Consider the following 23,119-nt stretch of genomic DNA (forward strand, 5'->3'; position numbering starts at 1 on the left):
CACAGGTGACTTCCGAAGACTAAAGACTCCTGGGAGAAAACCTGCTTTTTTATTTGATGACCACTCCCTAATTCCGCGGGAAGATGAAGTTTTACAAGAGGGGGGGCTAACTTCACGCGCATATGGCTCGGGGGCTCGACTTTGGTTGCCTTCGGGCGGTTGCCCATTTTCCGCGGGCCTAAGCCGCTCTATTTCCGCGTTAATTTGCGCCGGGGATATGTCCTCTCGCGGCGCGATGGTCGCGGCAGCTCGTGGCTGGCTCATTCTGTCGGCCCGGGGGGTATAATCCTCTTCCTCGGGGTCGAATATATCGCTTTCGTATGACGTCAGGGAGAATTCTCCTCTCCCTGCGTTTTCGCTTTGAGTATCGGCCGAGGTGTCCGATCGTGCGTCAATAAAATTATGAAAATAATAGAAAATAACACTCAATTTAATCGTGTTGATGTATTATTTATTACTGGTTTACATTGGGTTAATCCAATCTTTACCCCAGATGTTCAGATTGTTGGAGGTTGTCAAGCTGGCAACCACTGGCATTGTATTTATTATGACGGTGTAAAACTTCATATATATGACAGTTTGTATTTTGAGACGCATTCTTATGACGATCTAACATTAGTTGAACAAAAATACATTAAAAAGCGATATCCTAATTTAATCCAGAATGATGTAATATTTGAAAAAGTTACAAAGCAGCCGGACCTAGCATCGTGTGGTATATTTGCAGCAGCATTTGCTATATCAATAGCAAGAGGAGAAAATCCATCTATTAAAAAATATTCAACAGATATGCTAAAGATGCGTAGGCATTGTCTAAAGATTATTAAAGAAAAAAAATTACTGCCTTTTCCGGAAGAATAAAAACTTAAATTTAAAGAATATAATACATACAGAATGTTTATGTTAATTTGTAAAAAAATTATGTCTGCAAATTATTACACAGCACAAAATACTTACACCGTCGCACGGATACGTAATTTTGAATTACATTTTGCCCACACCTGTAAAAAAATCTGCCTCTTTTTCTTTGGTGGACTCTGGGTCGGAGGTAAAACCTTCGTCTTGATGTCCAAACGGTTCAATGTCACCACGGGAACTAAACCGGACTTCGGTACGTTCTCGTGATTGCTTGTTTCCACGGGACGCGACCTGGTGGATGAGTCAGATTGTAGTTCATCCAATACAGGCTGCTCGCGCCTCGGACTTTTCTTTTTGTCCAACTCCATTGTTATTCTCACGAGTAAGGGAAATAACAGGTCCACCCGGTAGAGCCCCGGTACACCGGATGAGGGAACTTACAATACACTTGGGGGTGGCTTCAGGTTCCCAGAGATTGGTCGCTTGCCGCCGGACTTACCCTCCGACCATGCATCCTAGGGGATGGCAGTGTGGTCTTGTGGTAAAGCGCCAGACTCGTAACCCCGAGGAACCGGGTTCGAGTCCACCTGATCGCAGGAATTTTTATATTCCAAACTGCCCCCCCTCCCCGCACGAGTGGGTCTCGTGCGGAGAAACTGGGTTGTATTTCGGAGGAGACATTAAATTTGAAATTGGTCGTCAAGCTTGGGGAGCTTGGGAGTTTTGGGTCAATAATACTGCTATCACTAGCTGCAATATTAGTACAAGCACACATCCAGGAGCAAATTAAGGATGCATGGGATAGGATCTTAGTTTTTACGTTTGCCCAACGTATCCGCGTTTGTTTACGAGTGTTGCTCGTAAATCGTTGACGGTTTTTGCTTCCTCATAGAGGAAGCTTTGTGATGGTGAAAAAATTTTTTTTCTAGATTTTGATGGAAATAGGTTTAAATTTGCACAATTTTTTTTAAATATTTATTAATTATTATAACGGGTATTGTGCCGGCATCCAACTTTGTGCTAAATATTTTTTTTGTATTTGTGTAAGCGGAAAAACATATTAATATTTCTTCAATTTTATTTTTCCGATATGCCGTAGACACGTTTACCACGTTACGTTTTTGATATATAAATATATCATATATTGTGCCGATTAATGTTATGAGAAATGAAAATCCTAAGCCAGCGCTGCAAAGGTATCTCATTCTCGGAGGTATCTGCTCGTATGGAGTAAATTGAAATTCTATTTGCATTTGTACCCTCGATTGAGATACTAAAAAATTAAATTAAATTAAATTAAATTAAATTAAATTAAATTAAATTAAATTAAATTAAAAATTAAATTATTACAAAAATTCATTTATTAATGCACAAATTATTGCACAGCACAAAATACTTACACCGTCGCACGGATACGTAATTTTGAATTGCATTTTGCCCACACCTGTAAAAAAATCTGCCTCTTTTTCTTTGGTGGACTCTGGGTCGGAGGTAAAACCTTCGTCTTGATGTCCAAACGGTTCAATGTCACCACGGGAACTAAACCGGACTTCGGTACGTTCTCGTGATTGCTTGTTTCCACGGGACGCGACCTGGTGGATGAGTCAGATTGTAGTTCATCCAATACAGGCTGCTCGCGCCTCGGATTTTTCTTTTTGTCCAACTCCATTGTTATTCTCACGAGTAAAGGAAATAACAGGTCCACCCGGTAGAGCCCCGGTACACCGGATGAGGGAACTTACAATACACTTGGTGGTGGCTTCAGGTTCCCAGAGATTGGTCGCTTGCCGCCGGACTTACCCTCCGACCATGCATCCTAGGGGATGGCAGTGTGGTCTTGTGGTAAAGCGCCAGACTCGTAACCCCGAGGAACCGGGTTCGAGTCCACCTGATCGCAGGAATTTTTATATTCCAAACTGTCCCCCCCCCCCCCACACGAGTGGGGCTCGTGCGGAGAAACTGAGCTGTATTTCGGAGGAGACATTAAATTTGAAATTGGTCGTCAAGCTTGGGGAGCTTGGGAGTTTTGGGTCAATAATACTGCTATCATTAACTGCAATATTAGTACAAGTAATTAGAATCAAACCCGTTATCTCCACCTCCCTGAGAGGAGTGGCCGTACTCTCAGCGAGCTTGGCCTCACTCTCGGCGAGCTTGGCTTTTAAGATCTCCACCTTTTTAGTCACGGTGGATATGTATTTTCCCATTATGTTGTATCCAAGGGAGGGGGTATGAGAAGGCGTAACGAGTTATCTCGGGTTCACGCTAGACACATGTCAATATCTCTTTCTCTTGACACATAATATTAAATTATAAAATTAAAACATTTTAAACGTTTTTTTTTATAACACAAACTTGTTATGGAAATGAATAAACAAAAAAAAGAAGAAAGAGAGAGGAAGAAGGAAAGGGAGATATTAAAGATATACAAAAAGTTCGAAATCAATCGGTTAAGCAAATTTTAAGAAAATTCACACATCGACTAACTATTATCGCTATTATTAATCGGTTTTAATTTAGATTTTTAGATTAAAGCTAACTTTGACTTACAAGGGAACCTCGCGAAGTGGAAAATTCTGATTTTAATGAAACTTTCCACACATGTAGGGGGAGTAAAAAGATGAATTGTTTAAAAAAATCTACGTAGGGTAGACCGGGGCACGTTGTCACACATTTGGTTCAATATTTTTTGTATTTTTTACATTCAATATTTAAGAGTACTTTGATATGCCAAAATTTCGAGTGAACCCTCAGCTTCAATTGAACAGTATCGAATTTTGTGTGATTGTTACTCTACAGTTCTTACATAATCATAAATAACGACAGGTTGCTTGTGACAACGTGCCCCGTGACCGGGGCACGTTGTCACATCAAATGTAATTGCATGCAAAATGTTATCCAAACTGTATTCAACGTAAATATCAATATATTATAGTGCGCTGCAATGTAAAAAAGTAAAATCCTTCACAGAAACATTTATTTTATTTCAAAAAAGTACAAAAAGCACGAAGTTTTCGTCTTAATCTAAATACAAGAATTCCACTCGAATGCGCAACTTATTGATACACATTTTTTTTATAAATATGTCGGTGATTAAACATAAAATATTTTTACTCGTTATCGCGTCATCCGAAGATTCGCAATAGATTCCTATCAAATTCGTGACAACGTGCCCCGAGGGCATTTTTTTATTTCAAACAGCCTCATGGCCGACACGTTTGAGATATTCATAAGGTTAGGTATTGCACGCGGTAGGTAAAAGTACATACTTTAAGATAATATAAAGGTCTATTCTGAAAAAACATAAGTTTCATGTCCAGTACGTTGAATATTAGACAATAAAATTTTACTTACGGTCGCAAAAAATCTTCAAGATTTTACGTTAACACGGCTGGAGCAATCTCAACACCAAAGATGGGCATACACTAACACGTTTTGGGAATGACGGGTACCGCTCTCTGGTTATTAATTTTTTAAATAAAGCCGATGTGACAACGTGCCCCGTGTGACAACGTGCCCCGGTCTACCCTAATTGCTCTAATTTCCGCAAATTTTGAGATATCAAGCTTAATTTTTTTTTATAGATAGGGTATTATTAAAAGTAGGTTGATGTTGAATTTAGCAAAGATCGGTGAAGGGATTACCGATTTCTGGCTATTTTTTAGAAATGTCTGTGGTTGTTCTAATTTCCGTAAATTTTGAGATATCGGAGCTTAATTTTTTTTTATGGATTGAGTATTACTAAAGGTAGGTTGGTGTGGAATTTGGCAATGATCGGTGAAGGAATTACCAATTTTTACCTAAAAAGTGTACAAGTTATACATGTAATCTCATATACAAGGTATCATTAAAGGAAGGTTGTTTTGAATTTGACGAAGATTGGTGAAAGGGTTACTGCTTTTTGCTTATTTTATGTGATTTAAAATCACGTGTCCTATTTTTTTATAACTTAAATTTTTTATTACATACGTCGCACGTTGCTTCGTTTTCGGCTTCATTTACTTTAAACCAGTTCGATATTTCTGATTTATCTGTTAAACGATTGTTACAATTACTTCCGTCTTCTATTGTAGACGGTTAAATATTAAGCGCGGTACAGAAATCGCGTTAACAAGCGTTTGAAAAACTGCTCAGCAAAACGAAGAGAGAGGGATGGTTTATTTACTTTATTACTTAAACTTTTTTTGGATGTATGTAAATGTGGATATACGTATAATTTTTTATGCAACACGTGCATGGAAAGTGCCCCATTACGCACGCTACGCGTGCGTGATAGACCACTTTCCAGGCATTTGCAACATAAAATAGGGAGTGTAAGTCGTGTGTAAAGATGAAAATTCCCGGGTGCGGAGTTTACGCACGAGCCTCACTTGTTACACAAATAACTATTGCCCAACATATCATATCGTACGGCTCTATCTTCTTCCTTCGAAACTACTAGATTTAAATTTATTTTTAAGTTAAAACACACGCAGCGCGTATGACAATTAAAAATGTTGAAGTTAGTTAGATATATGGTCAAAATTAAAAATCAGTTTAGTCTATGAAACGCTCTCGTATGAAATGATATTTCTTGACTCGTACATATGTGTTCCATTTTCTTTAAGAAAATAACATGTGTATAAATAAATATAAAGAAAACATATAAGTAATAAAATATTAAGGAAAATTTTCTAGAAATACTTTTTTAGAAATATGAATAGCTAATAATTCTATCGTCAGATTTAAAAAATTGTTATTTTTTTTTTAGTTTTAACTTATTCGAATTTATATAAAGATACCGGCTTTCTTCTAAAAATTAACACACTTAAGAAACACCTAACAACGAACGATAGACTTAAGTCTAATTTATATTTTTTTGAACTATTTGTGATTTCTTTCATTTCTGCATTTTATTGGTTTTTTAATTTTTTATGTCCATTTATGACGTCAATGTGTAACGCTAATATCATCTGTTTCTTTTTAAGACAGTGTTGTTACATGTTATACGCATTATTCTACCGATTGTATGATGTACGAAATATATCTTTTTGATTTATATGACTTGCTTTGATGTCGGTGAAGTTATATCATTTTCCAGCCGATCAAAAATAAAAGGGAGTTTTTGTCGCATGCAGTCGAGTTTTATAGTTCCTGATACTTTTTAGTAATAGTTCTGATGATTTTACCCAAAAAACAGTCGATCGAAAGAATTGATCTGCTAACTTCCCGTAGCAGATCATTTTCTAGCAGATAAAGAATAAAAGAGAGTGAAAATACAATCGAGTTTTATACTTCCTGATACTTTTTAGCGATAGTTCTGGTAATTTTGCCAAAAAAATCCATTGAAAAAAATCATCATCAAAACTTACGCAAATAACGTTCACGGCAGATCTTCGAAGTCGAATGTCTTCTTAACTAGTGACCGGATCGTTTTCGATCATAGAAATTCCTTTCAGAATTCTTAGAGTTCTACTAAAAAACGGAACTCTTATCAGAACGTCTGGAACTTAAAAAAAAATTTTTTATGCGGACTTAGTCGAATTTTACGCGTTGCATCCTCGAAGTCGAATATCTTCTTAATTGGCCATTAACAAGTTAATATATTATGTCTTGCTCAACATTTAGAAATTAAGTTAAAAGTATCAATACCCGGACATGTACCTATATCTGGACACCTTTATTATTTATAAGTATAACGCGAATTAAAATCAAAGACAAAAATATATTTTTTTGTAGTTTGAAACTTTAGTTATGGTATCCAAATGTTTATTTTTATAAATTTATATTTTTTTAAAGGTATCCAGACATAGATACGTGTCCAGGCATTGGTACTTTTACCTAGTCTTAAGTGTCCGGGTGTATTAGTACCTTTATACCTTAATTGAAACTAGCTTCAGGTCAGACTTTAGGTTGAATTTGAGGTATAGGCCGCGGCCTAAATGTTCCGATGTACCCGTGCCTATTGTTTTCTATTTTGTATACATTGAGTATAATTATGTATTTTTATTTTGATATTTAAAGGCGCACATTACGTCATCGGTTGAAGTTCGGCCGAAACAGTCGTTTATTATAAGTTTTAATACGATATCGTAACACGCGATTTGGCGTGAAAACGTGAGTTTTCGTTACCGCAGAGAGAGAGAGAGAGAGAGAAAAAGAGAAAAATCTCGAGATTCTCCGTGTACATGGATTTTTACGCAAATTTAACATTGTAATGACTTAACGCATTTTTATTTTTTGATATCCTCTTTCTATATTTGTAAAGAGTGTACAGAAGAATGGTGCACGGAAAGAACGGTTTTGCTGAAGGATCAAAAAATTTAGCTAGATACAGATCTGAAAATAATTTTGTTGCATCATCAAGATAATTATGTAAAACAATCAAACTGATTACTAAAATATCCAAATTTTTACAGCATTATCATCATACTTTAGCGACCTACTATAATTATTTTAATGGTGCAACAAAATTATTTTCAAACAGAAAACCGTTCTTTCCGTATGTGTAGATTAAGGGCGTGCATTTCCATGATGCGTGAATAAGAAACTCTGCAAGTCTCTGGCTTTTGTTTGCGCTTTACAAAACCGAATTTTGTACCCGTAGTATCTCAAAATTTAGCTAGATACAGATCTGAAAATAATTTTGTTAGTCCATCAAAATAATTATGTAGAACTTTAAACTGATTGCTAAAATGTTAAAATTTTTTACAGAATTATCATATTTCAGCGACTTACTATAATTATTTTAATGGTGTAACAAAATTATTTTTAAACAGAAAACCGTTCTTTCCATATGTGTAGATTAAGGGCGTGCATTTCCATGATGCGTGAATAAGAAACTCTGCAAGTCTCTGGCTTTCGTTTGCGCTTCACAAAACCGAATTTTGTACCCGTAGTATTTAAGAATTTAGCTAGATACAGATATGAAAATAATTTTGTTGGTTAATTAAAATAATTATGTAGAACTTAAACTGATTGCTAAAATGTCAAATTTTTTTTACAGAATCGTCATATTTCAGCGACTTACTATAATTATTTTAATGGTGTAACAAAATTATTTTCAGATCTGTATATTTAGCTAAATTTTTAGATACTTCAGCAAAACCGTTCTTTCCGTGCACATATTTTTATCAGGGTCTAAATATCGCTAATATATATCATTAATGTAAACTGTACATAAAAGAAGCCAGTTGTTGCCATTTGTACACACATTAATCTAATAATTTCTTCATCTGAACGTTGTTGGAATATTATCGAATCATTAGAGAATCTTAATATCTTGAGGTCGACAAATATGTATAATATGTGAGAAGCTTGAAGAAGTGCAGGATGTCTTTACTGAGATTACCAGGAAAAGGAACAGACAGTATCTGAACATTTTTAATTCTTTAGGGGCCTGTGTACATAATTATGTACTTAAAAAAAACACACAAAAAACAAAAAAAAAACAAAAGAAAAACAAAAAAACAAAAAAAATACAAAAAAAACAAAACTAAAAAACTTTCATAAGGGACGTCTTTTAAGACTACCTTATAAATGATAACATTTTACTCCAACGGGATCGATGTGTGGCCCCTAAAGGGTTAAAAAAGGAGAAAGTTACGACAAATGGATTAACAACGCGTAATGAGTTAATATTTATTTTAACTGGCTTAGTAGATTATGGCATTTAAAATTATCATGTGAACGTTATATATTTGTTACCTTATATATTACTTTTTATAAATCGCGGCAGAAAGGACAAGAGGTTCATGGACACATAGTTATTTCATATGTTGGCGCCGAACGACCGACGACACATATAGTTCACCTAGTTTCGGCGGATTGCACTGATCCCGTTTTGTGGTAGGTCACTGGTAGGCGAGAACCGGTTGTCGGAGTTCCATTCTACAACTGCACGTGATTTGGACGTTCGTTCTGACCATTTCCGTGTTTGCCTTATACCTTACACCGACGGTATCGCAGAAGAAACGTCGATCATCGGAGATTTTTCTTCAAGATCCAAACAATGCACCGATGCTCCAGGAACTGAATATGCAACTGGCATCGCCACTCTTCGCGCAGTCACCGATCGCTCTACAACGCAAATTAGGTGCGAGAGGATGAATTCAAGCTAATGGGTATTTCAACCCCCTTTGCTGCGCGGAGTCAACGTGGAGCTGCTTAATCGAAACCTCTGGCAGCAATTCTACGAGAATAATACAGAAATGATAATTACCAAGAGCGGTCGGCGCATGTTTCCGTCCGTTCAAATAAACGTAAACGATTTAGAGAAACGTGAGAATTATTATGTTCTCATGAAGATAGCACCGGCTTCCGATCGCTGCCACAAGTACTGTGGATACCAGAACGGGGGCGAGAACAGCAATATGGGTGGCTGGAGTTTCGTGGGGCCGGCAGAGCCGCAACAGCCTTTCGGCTATAGGATTTATAAGCATCCCGAGAGTCCGGCAACGGGGAGCCACTGGATGGACAATCAGCTTCAATAAATTGAAGCTCACGTACAACATCAACGACCCCAATAATAACGTGGTATTAACATCGATGCACAAATACGTTCCTAGGATCTGGATAGCCCGTTGGTTCGATGCGAAGAACTATAACGAGCTCTTTACTCATTCAACCGCGTTGTTCGCTTTCAAGGAGACGGAATTTATCGCGGTGACGGCATACCAAAACGAGATCATCGCGAAGTTGAAAATCAATAACAATCCATTTGCAAAGGGTTTTTGCGAGATGGGTCAGTCACGGTTCAAGCGAAAGCATCATTCGATCGATCATCAGGCCCAATCGTATTCCAGTCCCGACGAAGGGGTCTCATTGACATACGACTCCGAATCGAATCAGCCGAACGACCTTCCCTTAAGGGTTCCAAGCCCATTAAAGCATGCGATTATCTTTTACTTTAGCCGGGGAGTCGAAGTTGGCCGGCCTTGCAACGTGGGAGAAGCGGACGCGAATCCCGCCACCGTTGCGAGTCGATCCCCGGCGCCGGGCATGCTTGAAACGCAGTGCCCGTGCACTGCGTTTGACACATATGGATATCCATTCACGAAATAACTAATTACTATTTATTTCTATTTTAATTTGACACGGCTACTGGGGGCAAGTCTCGTCGAGACCATGGACATGTTCGGACGTGTTTTGTCCTGAATAATTTTTGAAGATTGCTGATGCAATCAGCGCCGAGTTTGGATTGAATCTTTCGAGTCTGTATTTATTATATTTGACTTGTTCTTGGCCGTTATGTGATCTTGATGAGGATTACGTGCCATAAAATTTACAAAGAAGAAGAAGAAGATGAAGAAGGCTATTGGAGGCCACGGGTACTCGTGGCATGAGTCTCGTGCGTCAAGAGGCGTAATCGTTTCTATACCCGATAACTAGCGCCTACTTTCGAGGAGCCATCTACTCAGTCAATGAGTGTCTCTGCACTAACCGATTTATCAATCTCGCATCGTGCGTGCAGTGCCCGGACCAACCGAGAACCCGGGCGTGAAGATTCATTCTTAACTTCTTTATATTTACTGCGTGTTGGGGAGCAAACGGATTGACAGCCGGGAGCTTTCCAGATAACCGTGCCATTTCTTGGCTCCACAACTCACCAGCGGTACTTGGGCCCGTATCACTACAGGTTCTTAGAGGTCAGATCGCCATTGACGCCACTTGGTTACTGCAGAACGCGCTGGCCACCCGACATCAGATCTTGCGACCGAGCCGTACTGAATCGGAACAGCCCCATTGCAGCGGTCCAGCGAGACCACTGGGAAGTGGGCGCATGACTTGACTGGGAGAGGCTACATATTCGCATCACAAGACCAGTAACTGATTCTGACCCCAGGCCCAAAGAGACTCGTGCAGAGAATCAAGGGCCTGAGATAGTTCGACTTCTTCGATACAATACGACAGTGTTCGCACCAGCGTAGTTTTCAGGCCACTTGAATCTTCGGATTCTAACACGGATTCGCCACTTTTTTCGCGTTCCTTTCTGCCACGATTTACAAAAGGTAGTCTTGCCGCTTCGCAACGCGGACGGGAGCGAGGCCGTCGTGGCCAGCGTGATAACCGGTAGTAGGTCCGAGAGAACGAGTACGTGTATACGCGATCGCATACTTAACGCGGATCGGCGAGCGATTGGTCGGTCGGCCGCGGGTTTGGTACACGGCAAACAGTGCCTCCGATCACGTAATCTAATTGATCGTTTCCAGTTTCGCCGGCGTGAACTCGAAGTAAGACCATCTCTGCTACTCAATATGTCGTTAACTCTTTAGGGGCCTGTGTACATAATCATGAAAAAAAAAAAAAAAAAAAAAAGAGAGAGAGAGAGAGAAAGAAAGAAAAAAAAAAAAAAAAAAAAAGAAAAAAAGAAAAAAAGAAAAAAAGAACAAAACAAAAAAGAACAAAAAGAACAAAAAAAAGAAAACAAGAAAACAACACAAAAAAAACAAAAACAAAAAAGACTAAAAAACTCGTTAGGGACGTCTCTTAAGATTATCTTGTAACCTGGCCTCTAAAGGGTTAATTTAACTAAAACAATGTTAATTTAATTATTAATTTGACTAGTCAATGGAGTTGAAATAACATTATTTGTGTTAAAATAATAAATTTTGACACATGGTAATTAAAAAGAACAAAATGTTATTTAACTCAAGGTATTGGTTTAAATTTTATCTTTTGATATTTAATGCGTAGAGACAGTTATAGTAACTATACCATTTTTGATTTATATAGAGTATATAGACTAATGATGGTATATATAGAATACTTTGTAATTAATTGTAATTGCAACCCGTTTTATCAGACACTGTAAATCCAAGTGTGTTATTTCTACACGCATATACGTTTAAAAATAACACATTTAACTGAAGCTCGTTTTACATGTTTTGTTGCGTGTTAAATCAACACATTTAATCGTGTTAATATGTTCAACCGTGTTAAATGGCATTATTCAAAACGACAAGAAATGTGTAAGAAGAGCTTTAGTTAAAATAACACACTTGGATTTGCAGTGAATTAGCCGTATAGAAAAAGAATTTCTCATTATATCATAAAATTATACTTTTTTTTTTTAATGAAAGAAAGTTACGCACGTTGCACGTAACTTTTTTCAACTTTTTAATACGCCATGAATGTCTGTACTTGATGCATTAAATTATGCGTTTTACTCTTTGATATTGTTTATGATAATTTTATCGTTACATCTTTAATCGATTATACGCGTATATTTCGATGCTGCGAGATTTGTATCAATATTACTCGTATAACGAACTCCCTCCGTGAATATATTTCCGATTTAAGATCGATTTAGACATAACCGTGCCGTGCCCGTGCCGTTTACGGACAGAAAGATTAAGACGTTTCACACGTAGGTATCCGGCGCCGGACTACCGATGCCGGGTACCCAATCGATTTTTTTTGTTTTCAAAAATCGGCTATCGGACAAACGTATAAATGTTCAACCATATTAATCCATACACTTTGCGATCGGATACCCGGCGTCAGTAGTCCAGTGCCGGATACGTGTGAAACAGGGCTTAGTCGAATTTTTTCCGTTGCATCTTCGAATATCTTTTTAACTAGTGGTCGGATCGCCACTAGTTAGTGGTAGAGTTTCAGGCGTTTTGATGGGAGTTTTAAGAAGATATTCGACTTCGAAGGTCTGCCGCGAATGTCATTTGCGTTTTGATGATAATTTTATAAAACAATTCTAAGGTTTTGCAGTTTTTTACTTATTAGGAACTCTAGAACTTTTCGAAAGGAATCAAATGAGCTACTTAAAACTATTTTGATTTTAAATCAAACTTCTCGTTTTTTTCGTTTTTTGAAAAAAAATTAAAATTTTTTCTTTTATTAGGAACTCTAATACTCTTCAAAATGCTCAGATGAACTATTCAGAATTATTCGGTTTTAAAGTTATATACTTTAATTCTTTTCTTCTTCTTTTCATAATTTAATTTGTCATAAAATTTTTCAATTAAATTTTCTAACTTAAAATAGATTTTGTTACAAGAAATTTTTTTTTAATTTCTTGTAACAAAATAGTTTAGTTATAAAATTAATTTAAAATTTTATCTACCTCCTCTCTCTTGCAATGCGCAATTCTGTTTTGATGTTTAATTATTACGCGTATATCTCTATTAAGAGATTCTATAGAAAAACTTGATTCTTCTTCAAAGAATTTGATCTGTCGTGGATGTCGTGGATATTTGTCAATAATTTTTTAAATTTTGACGCCTGTTTATCCTGTAACTCCAATTAATCCTATTTTCACCATCAACGCTTCTACGTCACCTACATATATAAATATTTGTATATGTTCCAAATATCATTTCCTTACATTTGTGTGTGTAAAATAACAATTGAATATTTTGTAATCTTTAGTATCAACATTTCTGTAGCACAATTTTTCTAAAATAAATTGTTTATCTTTTGGTTACTGTAGATAGGTACTTATTTGATAGTAATATGTGTTATATAAATAAAAGGGTTATAAGCTAAAATATAGCTTAACGTGAAAGGATCGAAAAACTTCACACTCAGCGATGGATAGAATTTTTAAACACAGAATTTAGTTTAAAAGGAGGCAACGTGTCGAGACGGCAATGATGATACTGTGTACTTAAAGTACGATGAAAACGGAAACTGCTTCAGACTGGAAATGTCTCGAAGTACATAGAGTACGGTTTTTATAGGAAATTAAGGAGGCGGGTTTAATCTTTAGGATGATTTGATTGGTGGAGTTTTCTTCCGATTGTGGCTTAGATTACGGTTTTCCGCTTATCTCTTGGCGAGTTATCAAAAAATCCTTGCGTATGAAGCAATTCCTAATTAGTGGTTATCCATTGGCGAGTTCGGAGAGCTTTTGGTGGCAGTAATCGTTAAAGGTCTCACTCTTTCGCCCTTCACTGCTTTGAATTGTTTTCTAAGTTTGAATTTTCCGGACCGTTAGTCGAAGATGGATGCCCTAGTCGTTAACAGTTTCTCTGTGCTCATCTCGAAATGTCCCACTTTCGAGTGATACCAGCTAAAAGCTTTTCCTTTTAATTTAGAACCAATCAAAATCCTGTTGGCATTGTCATCCAACTCGCATGTATTTTTTAACAATAACAACAACTGAGTTCTCCATATCGTATAAAATCAGCTCCGAAACCATTATAATCACTCAGTAATTCACCAATATTTTTAATACTGATATTATAAATTCTTATCACCCTGCTTTTTGAAGCTACCGTCTCTTCCAGAGGCTTGTTTTCATCAATTACTGTGAGACGTGGGTCTAAAATTAACTACGCGTTTTCAAACAGACGACACGTGTTTTGATATTGATATGTGTGACAGGGTAACTGTGGCGTCCGTACGGAAAGGCGTGAGATCAACGCGACCTTTAGCCGCGTGACTCAAGAGTTCACTCATCCTTATGGCGTTTTTAATTTATGCTGGCCCATGCCCGGTAATTTTTTAGATAATTAAAATTTCGTGTTTTATTTCGTGGAATTAGAGGGGTACGACATACAAGTCCATAATTTGTTTATTTTATTAGCTCCGAGTTATCTAAAAGGTTTGGTTATCATTTACTTTTTAATGAGCGATGACATTTTTGGGAATGCGTCGGGTTGCATCCGCTTGTCAATCGATAACCGCTGTTTATAATTTCCGCGAAAATTTATAAAGAAGAGAAAAAAGAGATGAGCCATCAAACAAACAAAAGAGATAAGTCATCAAACAGCCAGTTTGATTTGGTAACAAATTTCTAAGATCTTGCGATATCAATATAAACTAAAAATATAAGAAATTAATAAAAGAAAAGTTAGAAAAGTATGGAATACTTTGGTATCTGCTACAAAATTAAGAAAGAAGTCACTACTCAGAAAGACAATTATGGCAAACATAATTGAATTTGTTATTAGTGTAAGCCTCATGGGTTTCTTTTGTCGCTAATTTTATATATTTCGGGCGTTGCTATTAGACTTCTGTTTGTTTTCCACTTTCATATATTTATGTCAACCGCTGGCCAAGATTCACCAGGCCAGTGAACAAACTTATTCTCCTGCCCGACAGCTCTGCGTCGGATGACGACGCTTAATACGTATCGTATTCAATTCAAATTAAATTTTGTATTCAAGTGTAAAATTCGTTAAAACGTCGTCAATTGTATGAAAAAAGAAACTTATTTGCGCGCGTTAAATTCTCTAAACTTGTCTTACGCGCGTAAAATTCGTCTCATAATTCGCAGCTAAATGCACGATTTAATCGGCGCTCTTGCTCGAGCGAACTTATAATCTGTATTCGGCTAATCACCCGCAGAATAATTAAACTAAATACGCGGTCGCGATCGTTGAAGAAACTAAGATAATAAAATTGCCGAATAGGATTCCCTACTCGTTCGACAACTTAATATAACATTATAAATGTATAGTGCTAAAACAATGTAATAATAATATGTTGAAATAATTATACGTAAAATTATAACAGTAAGTTTATAATATAATAAAATACATTAATATAATACATTAAAATATATTAGGAGTATTCAAATAAGTTAAAGTTTAACGGTTTGACAGATTATGTCGGGTTAAAGTCGAGTAAAAAGTTAATTAATTAACTTTGGGCGCGCTACTCTTTAAGGTTATGCAAAATACATAAGTGACACATTAACCTATCACATTAATCTTTGGGTTAAAAGTGTAAAAATTAACTTTTTACCCGACTTTAACCCGACATAACCTGTCAAACCGTTAAACTCTAACTTATTTGAATACCCCTATTGAAATGGTAAAATAATAGTAGTGTGTTAAAACAGGTGTATAATATAAAGTTATATTAATAATAATAATACATTAGAATATATTGGTATAATAATAAGATAGTAGTAGTACGTCGAAAATATATAAAATTATAATGAGATTTCAATAATGTTATGCTAATAAAGCTTAGTCTTCGGAAGTCACCTGTGAAGTGAAGTCACCTGCAGTGCTCCGGCGATCGGTGAGTGAATTTTACTTGAGAAATAAGTGTTTTGAAGCTATATATCCGAATCTTAGTAGAGTCGTTGTCCCATTGTTGTCCGGAACGCACCCAGAGGTTACGATACAGAGTTCATGTATTTCTACAAATATATTTATTATATGCATTTATTTGTTTTTGTGTTCTAATTCTGTTTTTTTTTTATTCCAAGATTTAATTTTGCTGCCTAGTTGTGTCGTCCCTGACAACATAAGTGGGAACAGGAACCTGCATGGTGCTACGTTATAGATTAGCTAATATACTAACTAGCTAATAATAACAATCAAAACAGCGAAATTGTTGACGTGTTCGGACGTGGTTACTCATGAATTCTTCCGTAAGTATTACTTGTTACGAGATACTACCGTGTACCTTCTCTTGATTCTCTTGATTTATTGACTACCAAAGACTGGTATAAGTTGAAATAAATAAAAATCTTTTTTAATATTTAGATATTTATTCTTTCTTAATAATAATATAGATTTATTTTATATTTTTGTATGTTTTATATATATATAGAAAAAGATTTTTATTTATTTAATAGCTAAATAACTGAATAATATTTTGAGAACACAAAGTAGTTTAAATGTATGTTTTTAAAGCTTTTATTTGTTCTTTAAGTGTATCTACTTCTTTCTGAACATTTTCTGAAATTCTCAAACATTTCATCACTGGATACAGAAAATGTAAGAAATAATTTTGTCAGAAAGAGATATCAAATATAAATTTAAAAATAAAATTTATATATTTCTGTTACGTTCAATATTTAAATAACATTTTATTGTCAATCATTTGATAAATATATTGTCCAAACTATATAATTAATAGCTCAATGTTAATTCTTTAGTGCATAATTCCGCAATATGTATTATTCAATTAATATAACAATAATATCCTTTATCATTCTAAATTAGCGTTGCATCTTTTACCATCTTTCGAATTCTGTACTTCTGATAAGCTACATCCATATACAGTAGACAGATTGTTATATAACATTAGTTCATATTATTTTCTTGTAGTACTTTCTTTAATTTAATTTCAAATCTTAAGTGACTTTTCTTTGTAATTACATACTTAAAGAATATTAAAAAGCACATCAATATAACTTTTTGCTAATAACTTTTTTTTCTGTACAGGTATCCCATTTTAGTGTTGTAGCTGGGAGAGGGGTACACGAAGGAGAAATGACTACTAGTATATGTAAGAAGATTTTCTCTCCTGAGGTTGCATTACAACTGAATTGAACAGGGACAGAGATAAAAAAAGGAATCAAGTCACTAAAGTGTGGTAAGTGCATTATTGGTAAATTATTGAAAATGCTGAGAAAAAAACATGAAATTCTTACTTTCAGTCCTGTTGTGTCTTAAGGAGGGAGCCTCATGTAAAATGACTAAACAAGTAGGTTTAAAGACAATGGTATTTAGTTATCTACATGCATGCCAAAGGGCAAGTCGATTGGTCGAATAGTTTATCAGTAATCTTGCACGCCAATTTGAAAAACATGGTTTTGAGAAAAACGCGTTTAAAGTTTCAAGTCCTCGGAGCGCGCGCTTTACTTGCGTAACGCTCAGGTATAAAATCGCCTATTTCAAGTTCGAATTTCGCTCTGGAATTTTGGGAACATATTCTAGAGATATTATACTAATGATTTGTGCAATAAAATTTTTTCGATTTTTTTTACTGGTTACATGAGGCTCCCCCCCTTAAAATACACTTGACCTACTCTTAATAAATATGATGATTAACTTATCAACTTAAATCCTGTATTTAGTATTTCTCATGCATAATATTGTAATTTTTTAAATCTTTTTTCAGATGCATGTGGCAAACAATATAAAAGAAATGTTTCGAGATCAAAAGTCACAGGCTCCATAAGTACGTGGCTTCGAGGGCTTCGAAGTAATTCAAAGAGGAGAGCCATAAATAATGTTGATTTGCCAAGATAATAAAGATTTTTCAAAGGTCGATTATTTCCCCTATAGGTACAGATACTTTTTTGTTATGTTTTTTGTAATGTCAAAATAGAGGTTGTCAAAGGAAAATATATGAAATTCTATAACTACAGGTATAAATGTAAAAATTTGTTTTACAGGTGACAAGAGGTAATAACGAAAGCAGGACTATATACACGAGTGGTTATAACCAAGATGAGTCGATATTCGCACGGCTATCCGTAAATGCAGCGCAGAAGCATTTTATTTTATTTTGTGTCGCAAAAGTTTGTAAAAAAAATCGAAATAGATTATTTCCAATTATGTTCCCAATTATGTTTGACATGTGAGAATGCTTATCAATTAACTATCGACGGTTAAATGCCATAAAAATTTCAACCAATTTGTAACAAATCAGTATTAAAATACATAATATTATGTATTATTTTATGAATATTTATTTTAATAACGTTTCCCACACTATATTAATCTACGCGCTTATAATGCGCTTATAATGCGCTTATAATGCGCTTTTTGAACAAATTTTGAGCGCGCTTTGAACGCTATAAAACTGCATTTTTTCCTGCGCTGGTTTTACGCGCTTATAAACGCTTTTTCTAGTGGATTTTGAAAGCGCTTTTAAAGCGGTAATATGCTTCTAAAGCGCTAAAAAAGCGCTGAATTCCTGCACCCGCAGTAGCGCTTTCAAAACGCTTTTCAGGCGCTGTTGTGCTACATGGGTTTAGTCTTCGGAAGTCACCTGTGAAGTGAAGTCACCTGCAGTGCTTGATGGAAAAATTACTATTCCCAGCTCTGATTAATTCTTCGCGGTTAAATAGGCGTTCGGATAGCGGACGGCCCTTGACGGACGCCGCGAAATTTGTGAAAGTAGACCTAGGTGTCAGTATGGGTCCAACAATTAAGGTATTTATGTTTTGAGTTGTTTAAAAACATTTCGGAGGGATATTTATCCGTTCGTCACAATTTGGTACGCGGTATTTTTTCAGGTGGTTACTTCTATGAATAAATAGAGTGTGCTTAAACTTAGATTATTGTCGCTTATTGATTTCTTGTTTTTATGTAAAAGAAGAGAAGACAGATGGGGGAGGATGGTGAAGGGGGAGAGCCGAGGATGGCGTGGCCGGTACGCGGAGACCGTTTTTGATTCAAAAATTTGGCGAGAAGCTGTCGCTCCACTATACGAACCCGCCTGTTCCGTTCAATTCTTGCCCGTATTTTGAAAGCCAGTGGTTTGCGGCACAGTATTTTCGGGCCCACTAAAATTATTCGAATTCTTTAGCTTTGAATTGGGGAATTTTAAAGATAAATTATACATACACACACACATATATATATATATATATATATATATATATATATATATAAAATAAAACAAAGGAGACACTTTATGTAAATAGTTGTTATACATTTCGTGTGGATTTGGGAAGAGTCGCGTAGGTGCGTAGGTTTAACAAAGGTTTCAATTGAATCAAAATGCGCGATGATCTTGTTAAAATCTGACGCGGGTGGATTTTCAGTGGTTAAGTCGATGACCGGTGTAGGCGCAGTCAAGTCGATTAATTTCAGCGCGGGTAGATTCTTATTTTCCGTCATCGGAGCGGAATGTATATAGTTTGTTAAGCCGGCGCAGTTCGGCTAGGACGTCCTCGGAGATGAATCTCCCGGAAAGGATGGCCGTTATTACGGGAGAACGATTCTGCCGGTTTTGATATTGCAGAATGCGTTCTCTTCGCATCTTGCCTGCTCAGGAAAAGGATTCTTAATTACTCCGAGCGGATAATCGCTAAAGCAACTAGGCGAGAGAATAACTCTAAGGAGAAACAGCGGATTGATAGGAGATTGTGAGTGAATATCGCTGGGACAAAGGATTGTTGAGCGAATAACGCTAAGGTAATTAACCGGGAGAATTTAGGGACGGGAGATTCTGAGCGAATATTGCTAGGGCAAAGGATTCTTAATTATCTTGAGCGAATAAAGCTAAGGTAATTAAGCGGAAAAATTTAGAAAATTGACGGGAGGTCCTAAATATCGCTAAGACAAAGGATTCTTAATTATCTTGAGCAAATAACGCTAAGGTAATTAAGCGGGAGAATTTAGAATTGACGGGAGGTCCTGAGCAAATATTACTAGGACAAGGAAACTGAAAATCCTCTGAACAAATAATGCTTGAGGAATTACAGCTGGCTCGTATGGAGCAGAATTGCGGGTCCGGTAGAAGAGTGCCTTGAGCGTGTTGTCGCTAAGGTAAAGGCTCTGATAATTACTCTGAGCAAGTAATGCTAGAGCAATTTCGAGAGGAGTTATAAGAATCTTGAGCGGAGAACGTTAAGATTATTCGAGACAGGAATAGAATGGCTATTATAATACGATCTATATATATATATATATATTTCTGTCGGGCGCTGGTGCTGACCGCAGGTCTCGCCGAGTCGCTAGTGAGGGTGATTCGTGGCACTTAGCGCGCACAGAATTTACTCGCGATTCTTTAGGTTGGCGAACAACAGAAAATTGTCTTTAATATAATAATAAACGAAAACTGTGATGAGTATACAGATTCAGAAGTGAACTGTTTCGTGCCGGATCGGAAGTGACTCCAAGTGCGTAAAGTCGCGATTTTTATACAGAAGTAAGGATGCGGGATTATTTTTTAATATGATTTGATTGGTAGAGTTCTCTTCCGATCGTGACGTAGTTTCGGTTTTCCGCCTATCTCTTGGCGAGCTAGATATAAATTATCTATTTTTACGGTTGTCCATATTGGCAAGTCTTGTCGTAAGGCCCACCCCCACCGTCTTATTTTGGGGGTCCAAGTTATCGATTCTTCCAGTGACTTATCCATTTTTTTATTATTATCGATTTCTCTTTTATTAGGGCTCTGAGTCCTTAGTTTATCTCGCGATCCTGTTTTTAGTACCGGCAGACAAATGCATTCCATCTAATCTTAATTGCAGTTTTATTGCAAACAGAAACCTCCGCCACGTGCCTTTTACAGGATTTTTAAAAGCACGTTTTAGACCTCGTTTCTGTTTGTCGGAAACATCGCGCGAGCAATTTTGAGCTGTTCGCGCGATGTAATAAAGATCTTCATCAAACTCTGTCTGGGATTAAGGGCCTTTTGGCGCGTCATGTCGCCGTGTTTTATAGTAGTGGGCCAGACACAAAGTTGATAAAATTAATACTTACTGCATTAGCACTGTGAATTTCTGTCCAATCTTTAAATAATAACTGGCCGGCACAATTATTAAATCAGTTTTTAGTTTTTACTGCGTCTTTTCACTCTGTAGCTGAATGGCGGTAGCAGAGAGAAGCCTCAACTAAGAAAGAGGCGCCAAACGCCAACGACGCCAAGTCACGTATTGGCCCTTAGCAAATACAAGACAATTTTCGCGAAGGGTTACACGCCGAATTGGACCGAGGTGTTTAGGATCGTTAAAGTGCAGCGTACTAATCTTATAACCTATCTACTCGAGGACTAACGTGGAAAATCTGTCGGCGTCATACAAGCACGAGATGCGTCGAGCGACTTATCCAGACGTGTATCTCGTGGAGAAAGTACTGCGCAGGAAGGGTGACAAGGTTTACGCGAAATGGTTGGCATTTGATGAATCGCACAACTCTTGGATACACAAGGGCAATGTGATTTAATTCTTACTTAAATACAAATTCTTACAAAGTGTGAGATGATATTTGTTTATAAATTCTATCAGTAGATCAGCGACGTCCTCGTCGCTCATTATGGTATGGAGAGTACTTGCAGTTAATTTTTTTTAACAGATTTCGTTTAACGAAATAAATTTTTGTTAAGATTTTTAGAAAGGATCAAATCTGATGTACCGATAAGCATTACACCATCTAGCTTGGTGCAAGCTAGTCTAAACATTTTGGTTTTAAAGTGTACACGAGTGTACACGATTCGCACGTCACGTTAACAACTACATATCATCAATAAATACGTACCGAGGTCTTTGCCAGGACCGTACAGTACCCAGGAATCAGATGAACACAAAAGACCGTGTTGCACAAATATAATTTCCTTCTTTTTTTTGCTATTCAACAACAATGGACTTCCAGGTATCCTGTGTATTTTCAAATTATAACCATCCTCTGTTGTGACGCTATGCTCTTCAGCGGGATAATTATATCGTTCTACGAGGCTAATCTATGTTAAAGAATAGCATGATATGTAACATCCACAAGGTCGTTTTATCTCTATTTCGATTTCGATATATTCTAAATTCAAAAAATATTTACACAATATTCAAACATAATACTTTTGACTTAACAATTTAAGACGACAAAATTGTATAGTTTAATCTATATTCACCCTAGAACTAGAAAAATAAATATCATTTATTACAAAATACCTACATGTAAATGTGAATTCAGAACTTAAATCGAAAACAATTTTTACTCACAAAATCCAATATTTTTCCACTGTTTATTTTTTCGGCTGGATCCATTCTTCTTACTCTCACTAAACCAGAGTCCTTAGGGAAGAAAAAATCTAACAATTCGTTTTGTAGAAACGATGATATGCTCTGCAATCTTCCTTCGGAGGACGTCATAATAATTAAAAATGCAACCAACTTAGCCGATGATTTTGTGAATTCGTTATTATGTCTCCTCCTGATTTTGTGCCGGTTTGAGCCGCCGTGGTGGGTCCAGAGGAGATTCGGGCTGGCGAAGAGGAAGAGGAAGCTACCCTCCCAGCCTTGGTTGTACCGGAACCGGTGATTTCCGATCCTCCGGTCCATGGTCGGGGTCGCGCTCGCTTTTTTGCCTAATGGCGAGACTACTTGATTCAGCGTGGCCGACCTCTGCCTGCTTTCTTGATCGACGCTGGTCAGGGTCTGGCCATGCGTGGGGTAGGCCATGGGCAAGCCCTTGCCGGTCCTCCGAATGATCCTATAATTTCGTTCCTGCGCTCTCAGGCTCGTGGTCTCCCTCCAGTTGTAGGGGGGCGCGCGCAGTTTGCGACCACCGTGCGAGCGCTTCGGATGGCAGGTCGGGGGCATGGTACTCCCCTTCGTGAGTAAGGTAAATTTCGTGTATTTCCGTCTATTTGATAAGTGCTTTAAATTTCGATGCTTTCGCTTTATCTAATTTTCGATAAAAGCTTTCAAACGATTGGCGTGGACGCGTAATGTCTTTTGTTTGATCTTAATTGTATTGTTTACGTCGCTGTGTTTCTCGACAATTATGTATGGTCCAATCCATTGGGACTTGAGTTTTTTCGATCGTCCGCGTCGTACTGTCTCGTCATGTAATAGTACCTTGTCGCCTACCCTAAACGTTTCTTTGTTAGTCTTTTTGTCGAATTGCTG

The 23,119-nt window shown here is 36.8% G+C and overlaps 1 pseudogene; it reads left to right on the plus strand.

Moving 5' to 3' along the window:
* The first annotated feature begins 2,586 nt into the window (after positions 1-2,586).
* LOC139822252 (T-box protein 2-like) lies at positions 2,587-11,476 on the plus strand (annotated as a pseudogene).
* The last annotated feature ends 11,643 nt before the right edge of the window (positions 11,477-23,119 follow it).

This window comes from Temnothorax longispinosus, chromosome 11 (assembly GCF_030848805.1).
Source record: "Temnothorax longispinosus isolate EJ_2023e chromosome 11, Tlon_JGU_v1, whole genome shotgun sequence".
In the NCBI taxonomy this organism is placed as follows: Eukaryota; Metazoa; Arthropoda; class Insecta; order Hymenoptera; family Formicidae; genus Temnothorax; species Temnothorax longispinosus.